Source organism: Aquarana catesbeiana, linkage group LG03, assembly GCF_042186555.1.
Source record: "Aquarana catesbeiana isolate 2022-GZ linkage group LG03, ASM4218655v1, whole genome shotgun sequence".
Lineage (NCBI taxonomy): Eukaryota > Metazoa > Chordata > Amphibia > Anura > Ranidae > Aquarana > Aquarana catesbeiana.
The window spans coordinates 684634325-684645216 of record NC_133326.1 but is presented as its reverse complement, the minus strand read 5'-3'; positions in this window follow the sequence as shown (position 1 = coordinate 684645216).

Here is a 10892-nt window from a genome sequence, read left to right as displayed (position 1 = left end):
AAAAGTGCGTGTTATACGCCGATAAATACGGTATACAGTTTAACGTGTGGCGTACCACCCAACTGGTTAAGGGAAAATATATCAACAATAGACTTACATCCTAACTATCTATCTAATATATACAATAATGAAGGGCATGAATATTTTGGCATTATCATCCATGTCGGATAACTGTCTCTCCTTGTCCAAGGAAGACGCAATGGTGCTGGAACACCTGAAAGAGAAAACAAACAGCAATGCAGATGCATCCTATCCCTACGGTAATATAGTGCAATATGTACAAAATGAACATTAAGAAGTTATTAATTGTCCTCAGCCGAGAACAGCGTAGCATTGTAAATACACCCTAAAATATGTCTAAAATACATGCATATAGATGAAAGTGGGTCCCATCCTCATCCGAAGATGCCACCGCCTTCCACAAATGATGAACGAAAACTTTCCTTAGCAAATGCTATCATTTACTTATAACATAAGTAAGGGTTCACTCATGTCGGCATTCGCTCACGCCACCTGGTGACAAGCATAAGAACAGTCCTGGTACATTGGTCAGTCCATCTGTAAGGTGAGAATTTGCCCCTTTGCCACCGCTCATTCTACCTAACTAGCTAAATACCCCAATGTCCTTGACATTTCACAGTCCATCAAAGTTGCTTCATGTGGGGTAGGACAATATTTCCCAGCAGTTCCCTTTCTTCTTTAAGGGCAACCATGGGGACAAAAGGCACAGCTGCATTCAGGCAACAAGCAGCCAGGCCATGGTGCAAGGGATGGTACTCTTGAACACAGGTCCCCTTGCAATAGTAGACTTAGTCTGTCCGCAAGACAGTCGGAATCTGAGGAAGATTTCCTCATTAGTTGGAACAAACATGCTGAACGTCACATCAGCAGATTACTTTTCTGGGGGAGGCATACTGGCAACTTTCAGAGCACTGGCCAGCACGACTCAAGTGGGCACTCCCTGTATCTGCCGGAAGTATTCAGTCTAGCACAATCTTAGCAGTACAGCCAGCAGGAATGTTCTCCACTAGCAATATATTTTGGTGCAAAAGTGAAGTGGATTCAAGCATAGCGTCCTTAACTCCACACAGCACACATTTGTAATCCAAAAGTTTAATGAACAGATACACTAATTTTTGTTAGCACAGTAAATTCCGTTGGCATTTTGTACACACAGTTCTGATGAAGCCATGTAAATGGCGAAACTTGTAGGATTTACGGGATGCATATTTCAAGAAGATTCTACTTTGTGTGTTTATTTTTGGTCATTATTCCCAATGGAAAATTAATATAAGAAGGCATGTAAGAATTCATTGAAAGGGTTCAATGGTCTACAACAGCGGTGGTTAACTTCTTGATATAGACAGGGCTCAAACGCAGCCCCAACATCACCAAGGGGCCGCACATAAAATTCAGTGAATATTCATTATCAGAGAAAGTAGACACAGAACAGGATATAGTCAAAGACTTTGGACATGATACAAAAGATGGTCAGAGACTATGGACATGGTATATACACTATTTTAACGAAAGTATTGGGATGCCTGCCTTTACACGCACATGAACTTTAATGGCATCCCAGTCTAATGCCCCGTACACACGGTCAGATTTTCCGACGGAAAATTTGTGATAGGACCTTGTTGTCGGAAATTCCGACCATGTGTGGGCTCCATCACACATTTTCCATCGGATTTTCCGACACACAAAGTTTGAGGGCAGGCTATAAAATTTTCCGACAACAAAATCCGTTGTCGGAATTTCCGATCGTGTGTACACAAATCCGACGCACAAAGTGCCACGCATGCTCAGAATAAATAAAGAGATGAAAGCTATTGGCTACTGCCCCGTTTGGAGTGCAGACATACGTATTTTACGTTCAGAACAATCGGATTTTCTGACAACTTTGTGCGACCGTGTGTATTCAAGACAAGTTTGAGCCAACATCCGTTGGAAAAAATCCTAGGATCTTGTTGTCGGAATGTCCGATCAATGTCTGACCCTGTGTATGGGGCATTAGTCTGTAGGGTTCAATATTGAGTTGGCCCACTCTTTGCAGCTATAACAGCTTCAGATCTTCTGGGAAGGCTGTCCACAAGGTCACAACGTTTAGGAGTGTGTCTATGGCTGTGAACATGCTATAGGAGTTGTTGGAGACTGGTACTATGCTGCAAGAGACAGTCATGGACTGGCGATACTGCTAGAAATCACTGCTATACCAGAGCAATAGGGACATATAGATTTAAATATAAAAAAGCCTTCGCGCTACTAAAGTGTGTCACAAAAAAAAAAAAAAAACTAAATAGATGGTAATAAATGATATGAATGTCAAATGTGTAAATAAATATCAATAAAGTGCAATGTGTATGCTGTCAGCAGCAAGATCTAATAGTGTCACAAACACATATAGGAAATGTAGATAAACAGTGCTCTCGCGCAACAGTCAATTGGTGCTAAGTGAATAATAAACAATGTATACCTAAAGCAGATGTGAAACTATAGGTAATGAATTAAAGAATAAATATAAATAAAAAAACACAAATGGTGCGATAAACAAAGTAGTGGGACAATGAAATAGTGATAACTAATAAAAGTTTGTATAGCATGTAAGTCCTCTTCTTATTGGGTAATCAACTCGTCTGAATAAGTCCCAAAATGCAGTGATGATTTATATATGGTAACCCACAAAATGGAGAAAAGAAGAAAAATATGAGATATCCGCGAATGAGCTCACAGAACTCTCACCTCTAATCCATGGATAATCAGCATTGAAGTAGGTGGACACCAGTTTATTAAGCGAATAGACTCTTACATGTAAACAAAGATAAAAACGTTTGAAATCCTGCGTTTTTATCTTTGTTTATATGTAAGCGTCTATTTGCTTAATAAATTGGTTGATTATCTTAATATACTACACCATCGGAGGTTTTTCTTCCCCTTCTCCCCTTTTTATGACACATTTATTGTGGAGGTGTGTAGATCCAGATACAAGATACCTGTATGGTTATCAGCCAAACGGAGACGGAGTACCCCCTGGTGATCATCTTCTCACATAGCAGACCAGTGTCCACCTACTTCTTTGCTGATTATCTATGGATTAGAGGTGAGAGTTCTGTGAGCTAATTCGCGGATATCTCATATTTTTCTTCTTTTCTCCATTTTATGGGTTACCATATATAAATCATCACCGCATTTTGAGACTTATTCAAACGAGATGATTACACAATAAGAAGAGGACTTACATGCTATACGAACTTTTATTAGTGACATATAGATTAGTGTCTACATGGGCCCTGAAGGCTGCACAAGAAGTGCCAAAGAATTGCATGCGGCCCCTGAGCCATAGGTTGGGAACTAGGGGTCTATAATCTATAGGACATAGAACTGAGGAAGAGGGACTAGAGATAGTAGGATGAGTTTAGAAAGGAGGCGGGTAATAACTTATAGAATACAGGATGATATTGCTGGAGGCCTGTAACGCATTCTGGAAACCATAGAGAACAGGTAGACTCAAAAAGGAAAAATAATTAATAATTTGGAGGTAGAGAGTAATGTACGGGATAAAGGGAGAAGAAGCCCGTCAACAGTAATATCAGTCTGTATATGCAGTAAAGCATGTGTGTTATATTCACTGTGGAACCTAGGGGGTTAATCCTCTGCTTTGTGTAAAAAGGCTGTTTTTTTTTCTTGGGAGGGTGAATGTGATCAGCACAGGACCAATAAGCACTGTCCAAACAGAGGGTCAGGGGTCCTGCAGCCTCATAGGACAGTCAGAGGAGAATGGAAACTCCTACAAGCTTTAACCAGACCCTGATAGAATTTGCAAGACTGCTATATACTGCTAGTAAGAAAAGGTATTTAGTCGTTTATATTTACTAAAATAATTGCATTTCCATTTTCTGTGTACTGTGGGAAACCAGATATAGTGAATGCAGGCTCCTGGGTTTAGTAACACATGGACAAGTGGATTTGGTGAAGTATGACACCCAAACAAATATTCTGAATTTTCACGTTCCATCAAAAAAAAGGTCAAATAAAGACCAATTTTCTGAGGCTGCATTCACACTTGTGTAGCACGAGAATGTGCTCAGAACCACACGATTTTGCACACATTCACAAAATGTGTAAAAACGTGCTGCGCTTTCAGTGTTATTCATTGTTAATGGCACTCAAAGCGCAGCAAGCAAGATGTGCAAGAATGTGCTAAAAATGAAAAACTACACCACTTTTGTCTAGGACAGGTGGTGTATTTTTTGGACTGCCAGCAGTGAAAATAAAGGGAATTCCCCACCAAAAAAAAAGAAAACTAATGTAGCCAACACACCTGAGGAGTGACAAGCTAAAATATATTACATTTTTATTTTTGGCTTTGCACAAACTGAGGGTTGCATTTATCAAAAAATTGCAGAACTATTTGTCCTGCGAAACAGCATACAGTACATCCGTGCTGTTCAAATTGGGGCAAAGTAAAATGTTACTAGACTATATTCTCTCTATACAATATCAAATTAGGTGTACTGTCCCCTTAAAGTGTTTGTTAACCTAAAAAAAAAAAAAACAAAAAAAAAAACAGTTCCTGTTCCTTTAAAGCATGTTATACGACACAGTGCTTGTGCTGTGTCATTTGGCCCACTGTAACACCTGAAATACCTGGCTGATCCTGCCTGGTTCTGCCCTCCCCTTTGTAAACTGACCACAGTTTATCATGGCTGTTGAGCCCTTACACCGTTGTCTGTTTACGTGCCTCCGTCATCCGCTGTGTCTAATGTCTCTCCTCTGTGCTCTCCTCCGTCTTCTCCCCCCACCCTTCCCTGTCTGCCCCCTCCCCTCCTGCTGCTCAAATTAGGGTTACATTTACATTATCCTCTCGGTTGATTCATGTAATGTCCACCTGTGACTGTGCTTTATAAAAAAAATGCAGCTATGTACCGGTTTACAGAGCGCTGATGAGCGCTCACGTGACCCACCGCCTCTCTCCTCTCTAGCATGACAGCTGCAGCGGCCGGGGTCGCCTCTCTCCTCCCTCCCTCTTGACTAACGTCAGTGGGGGATCCTCGGCCCCACCCGTCGCAAAGAGAGGAGAGAGTCGGTGGGTCACGTGAGCGCCGAACAGTGCGCTTTAAACAGGTATATAGGTGCATTTTTTTTATAAAGCACAGTCGCAGGTGGACATTACATGAATCAACTGAGAGGATAATGTAAATTCAACCCTGTGGGTCAACAACCACTTTAAGTAACATAACATTACAATAAAGGACATCAAAATGAATATATGAAAGGAAGTGCAATGATGATCAGTACCTCATAGAAACACAAATTCATATATACACAAAATAAGCGGATCTCATGAATATGTGCCAGTACTATAAATAAATGCCCCTTAACAGCAATAGTGCATAATCCTGCTGCAAAATAAATGTGTCTGGTGCAATATCTCTTAATACTATACATAAAGTGCAAAATGCCAGTGCAATAATAATTAAAAAGCAAAAATTGCATAATAAAAGTGCTTTCAAACATCATCCGCAAACATAGGAAAAGTATGTGAATCCACTGCAGGCTCTTTACACCAATGTCAGTGCACCTTCACCAGAGAAATGTGCACACCAATTGCTTAGCAGAGCTAAAGGCCTTGCAAAGTATAAGGCCATACATGCTTATCATCAGCTGGACAGTAACCAGCACTCTTTCCAGAATGAACACCAGGAGTTAATATTTCCTGCTCCATACAACAAATGGCTCTGCATGGCGGCTACTCACCGCTCCACCAGATGAAGCAGCAGTAACAGGTAGTCCAATATAAAAGAAAATCTATATTTCTGTAAGTGTAATTCTTTTAATAAAGCATGTGTGTGTCTTGGTAATGCACTATAGCTTGCTTTCGCTATAATGCATTACCAAGGCATACACATGCTTTATTAAAAGAATTACACTTCCCTCTGTGACCTCACCCGCCAAACGATCCAAATTTGGGATCGCCTAAACTCTGGAGGTAACATATCCAATCCTTCGGGACCTATGACCCCCCTATTTGGGACCCCAGCCTTCCCACCGGCTATGCACGTGACAAGCTTTGGACCTTGGCGGAAAGAAGACCATAGGAGGCTTTCTCAGGTTCTCCGTACAGACCCCACTCTAATGCCAGATACTCCCCCCGAATCGCTCTCTAGATACCCTATGCAATGGCTTCAGAAACAACAATTGACTTCCTATATCCAAACCTTCCATTCAATACAAGATATTCTAGCTGAACCCACAGGATTCGAGGATATGCTCCTCCAAAACGATCCTCCAACACACATGGTATCACAGCTTTATTCCCTTTTGTTGAATGCTCTTCACCCTGATCTCCCACCCTACACAAAGGCTTGGGAAAAAGATCTCCAACACTCCATCTCCCCCATTGACTGGCAAAAATGCTTTATTCTAACACACAAGCTCTCCCTAGCCACTAAAACTCAAGAAAAGGGGTTTAAACTGGTGACAAGGTGGTATAGATGCCCTTCGACAGTACATCGCTTCAACTTGACAAATCCAGATACTTGTTGGCGATGTTTAAACTCCAGGGGCACCATGCTCCACATTTGGTGGGAATGCCCACCCATACAAAAATTCTGGCAACAGATCTTCCTACTATACTGCAGGCTGATGGCGACGGCTCTCTCTCCTTCACCCGAGATAGCTCTCTTGTCCATACTTCCGGGCACACTCAAATCCATTAAAAAAGATGTATTACGCCATTTCCTAGCTGCTGCTAGAATGGTGATCCCAAGATATTGGAAGTCAAGAACTGTACCTTCCCTGGGGGAGTGGGCTATTGAGGTGGACCGCATCAGGGACCTTGAACGCCTGTTGGCTGAGGAATCTAATAAAGACAACCAGTTCTCTCTTACATGGACTTCGTGGTCCATGTTCCGATACTCATCGGACTTTATCCCCTGGGCAGAGGGCAACCTGGACGGTACCGCCCCATGACCATGCTGGAGCGACTCCAGTTCCTAACCTTTCTGTTTCTCTACTTTCCCCCAAACCCTTCTCCTTTGCATAGCAATGTATTCCTTAAAATTTAGACGCAGAATACGGTCCGCACAAGCTAATCCTATACAACGTAACAGACTCCTGGAATAAGTTGATTGTAAACACACACGAAGTTTACCTGTAATCCCCTCCAATATATAGTGAGGGCTCTCCGATTATCCTTGTTATATTTCATTATGCTAATTAAACAATGTTTTTTCCTTGTGATCTGCACACATAACGTACTACAATATGTATCCTGCGACTACATTGGATCTATTGTTATCAACACTACTACTACTAATGATGTCTATGTGAAGTACTTTTTCTTGTATGTTCTTTCTTTTTCAATAAAATCAGATTGAATTAAAAGAATTACACTTACAGAAATAGAGATGAGTATAGCATCACTCATGGGACACAAGACTCTCATGCCACTCAACTCTGTGGCCGTGTGTGATGATATCCCTATCAAAAGTCCCGCTCTGATGCGTTTCGTCCAATGGCGTCTTAAGGGAACAGCAGACGTCATTGGACGAAGCTTAATTTCACTCAATGATGATAGCTACTCAGCGTGGTCACACCTTCGAGTTGCAGTAATTACGTGTGTTACGTGTGTTGGTGCACTGCAGTGCCACTCATTCTGAATGGCATCCAAATCCACCTTGCAAGCAGAGTGTTACAAAACATCACAAAGCAGAGTAATGCCCTTACTGTGGGCTATACTTAGATATGTTATGTTCTATACTAGTTGTTGGGAGTGTGTGGTAAAAACACGTCTCAACTATGGGATTTTACCGTTCCCCAAACTGCAGATGTAAACAAGCCTCTACTGTCCTGAGAGCTTTATAAGACTGCTTTCACACTTATGTACTGCAGGTGCAGTGGACCTGTGGCTTTCCTGCTTCTTCTAGATTGTAAGCTCTAACGAGCAGGGCCCTCTGATCCCTCCTGTATAGATTTGTATTGTAAGTGTACTGTCTGCCCTCATGTTGTAAAATGCTACGCAAACACATGCTTTATTAAAAGAATTACACTTACAGAAATAGAGATGAGTATAGCATCACTCATGGGACACAAGACTCTTATGCCACTCAACTCTGTGGCCGTGTGTGATGATATCCCTATCAAAAGTTCCGCTCTGATGCGTTTCGTCCAATGGCGTCTTAAGGGAACAGCAGACGTCATTGGACGAAGCTTAATTTCACTCAATGCTGATAGCTACTCAGAGTGGTCACACCTTCGAGTTGCAGTAATTACGTGTGTTACGTGTGTTGGTGCACTGCAGTGCCACTCATTCTGAATGGCATCCCAATCCACCTTGCAAGCAGAGTGTTACAAAACATCACAAAGCAGAGTAATGCCCTTACTGTGGGCTATACTTAGATATGTTATGTAGCGCTACCCCCATAGGAGCCGCTGATTAAAACAGGTTCTTACTCAATATCACGCAGAGGCAGCCAGGCATACCACAATAGTCCATTCACTCTGGGTCAGAAATCAGTCTAGGACAGGGGTGCTTAACCTTTTGAAGAGTGGGGGGCACTTAAGTGATTTGGTAACTGGTCGTGGGCCACAATGAAATGAAATGGTTCAGAATTTAACATTTTTTTTTTTTTTTTTAAACAACAATCAAAATCATCATTTTCCGTGGGACCAATCCCCATTGGATGTTTACCCCTCTGTTTATTCACAATCACAAAAAGAAAGAGTGGATATCAGTGTGAACACTGACTTGGTTTACTTTTTACAAGGACTCTATGGGGTTGATTTACTAAAACTTGAGAGTGCAAAATCTGGTGCAGCCATGCATGGTAGCCAATCAGCTTCTAACTTCAGCTTGTTCAATTAGGCTTTGACAAAAACACCTGGAAGCTGATTGGTTTCTATGCAGATATGCATCAGATTTTGCACTCTTCAGTTTTAGTAAATCAGCCCCAATGTCTATATCAGGGGTTGCAGGTGGAAAATGGAAAGGTTTGGTTCCTGTATATGCCACCCACACCACCCTCCCCTGTCCAAGTGTAAAACAGAATGTGACAGGGAGGCCGCACAGACCCCCCTGGAGCATGGGGCGGGATCGCCATTGTGACCCCTGATTCTATACTAATGGTTGGGAGTGTGTGGTAAAAACACGTCTCAACTATGGGGTTTTACCGTTCCCCAAACGGCAGATGTAAACAAGCCCCTACTGTCCTGAGAGCCTTATAAGGCTGCTTTCACACTTATGTACTGCAGGTGCAGTGGAACTGTGGCTTTCCTGCTTCTTCTAGATTGTAAGCTCTAACGAGCAGGGCCCTCTGATCCCTCCTTTATAGATTTGTATTGTAAGTGTACTGTCTGCCCTCATGTTGTAAAATGCTACGCAAACTGTTGGCGCTATATAAATCCTGTATTATAATAATAATAGTTCCCTGTACTTTGCCATAGACTTTTATTATATATTGCGGGTGTGGTGCACTTTCCAAAAGCACACCAAACTCCTGCACTTTTCAAACTTTTTGCTGCCCTGTCCCAACTTTTCTGAGACGTGTTGCTGCCATCAATTTCAAAATGACCTTACTTTTTTCTAAAATGGTCCATTTTCTCAGTTTATGTTTTGTTTTTTTATTTTCTATTTGAAGAGATTTGTAAATCATTGCAGTGTGTTTTTTATATAGATTTTATAGAGCACCCCAACTTTTTTGGCATTAGGGTTAGCAAATGAATGGGCTGCCTTAACGCAACACACATTAATGTGCATGCGCTAACACAGTGCAGACGTGTAAATGGTCCTTTTGAGAGTATACGCTAGAGTTTTTCGTTTTAAAAATATATTCATTATGATCATTAACATGGTCTCTTTTTGTCTCTTTTTTGTCTCTTGCTTTTTTAGCTGACTTCAGCCTTACCATGGTTGTCATGAGTCCTGTGTTTTGTTTCAGGATCTTTGGTCTCCTTTGTGCAAACCAAGTCTCTCCTTCCTGTGTCACAGAGGATAATAAAATCAAAGGCATGAAAGAGACGTCTTGTGTTCAACTTGCCTTAACCAATGTCCCAATGAAAGAAATACCCCAAGATACCGGCATTCTTATCTTGAGGTTTAATAACCTGAAGGTCATCTCTACCTCAACTTTCAAGAGTATGAAACGGCTGGTGGAGCTGGACTTACCACACAATGCTTTGACTAGCTTTAAGTTGGACCTTCCAACTATGTAAAAGAAATAAACCTGGACAATAACTCATTCAAAAGTATCCCAGATCTGTCCCACCTGCCCAGCTTAACCAGGCTAGTCCTGTCCAACAATCACATTTCCACCATCCCTGACTCGGCGTTCAAAGGACTGAATAGCCTGAAGGTGTTTGAGCTCCAGAAAAATACCATCAACTCACTTTCAGAAGAGGCACTAACATGTATTTATAATTTGCTGACTCTTTCCTATGTTCTGTTTGCTTCATTCTTACATGACAAAGTAAAGTGAACCTGTCAATTATGAAACCTTGAAAGTCTACTGATTTGAAGAGTTTTCTGCAGAATGAAAATATAATGTGTTTTGCAGGGGCCAACGTAGGGAAGTGCCCAGGGGGGTACAGAACGTAAACTTGTACTTAAAGTAATGTAATGTAATAGGTTCAAATAAAGCCCAGCAGCCTAAGCTTTAATGGAGAAGTTTAATCTCATAGGTTTTAGGTGGCAATAACCTGGCCCTACTTTTCTAGAGTGGGTCGTTCAGTACTTCTGTTTGGCTGCAAGCACCTGAATCTGTGAAAAATTCAGCCATCCAAACTGATGTTTGGAATTAAATCAATACAGGCATTTAGTTAAGGTTGGGATCCCCCATAGCACGTGAGAGCCAGCAGATTCAACAAAACAGAAACTGTGTGCTATTGCAGCCTTA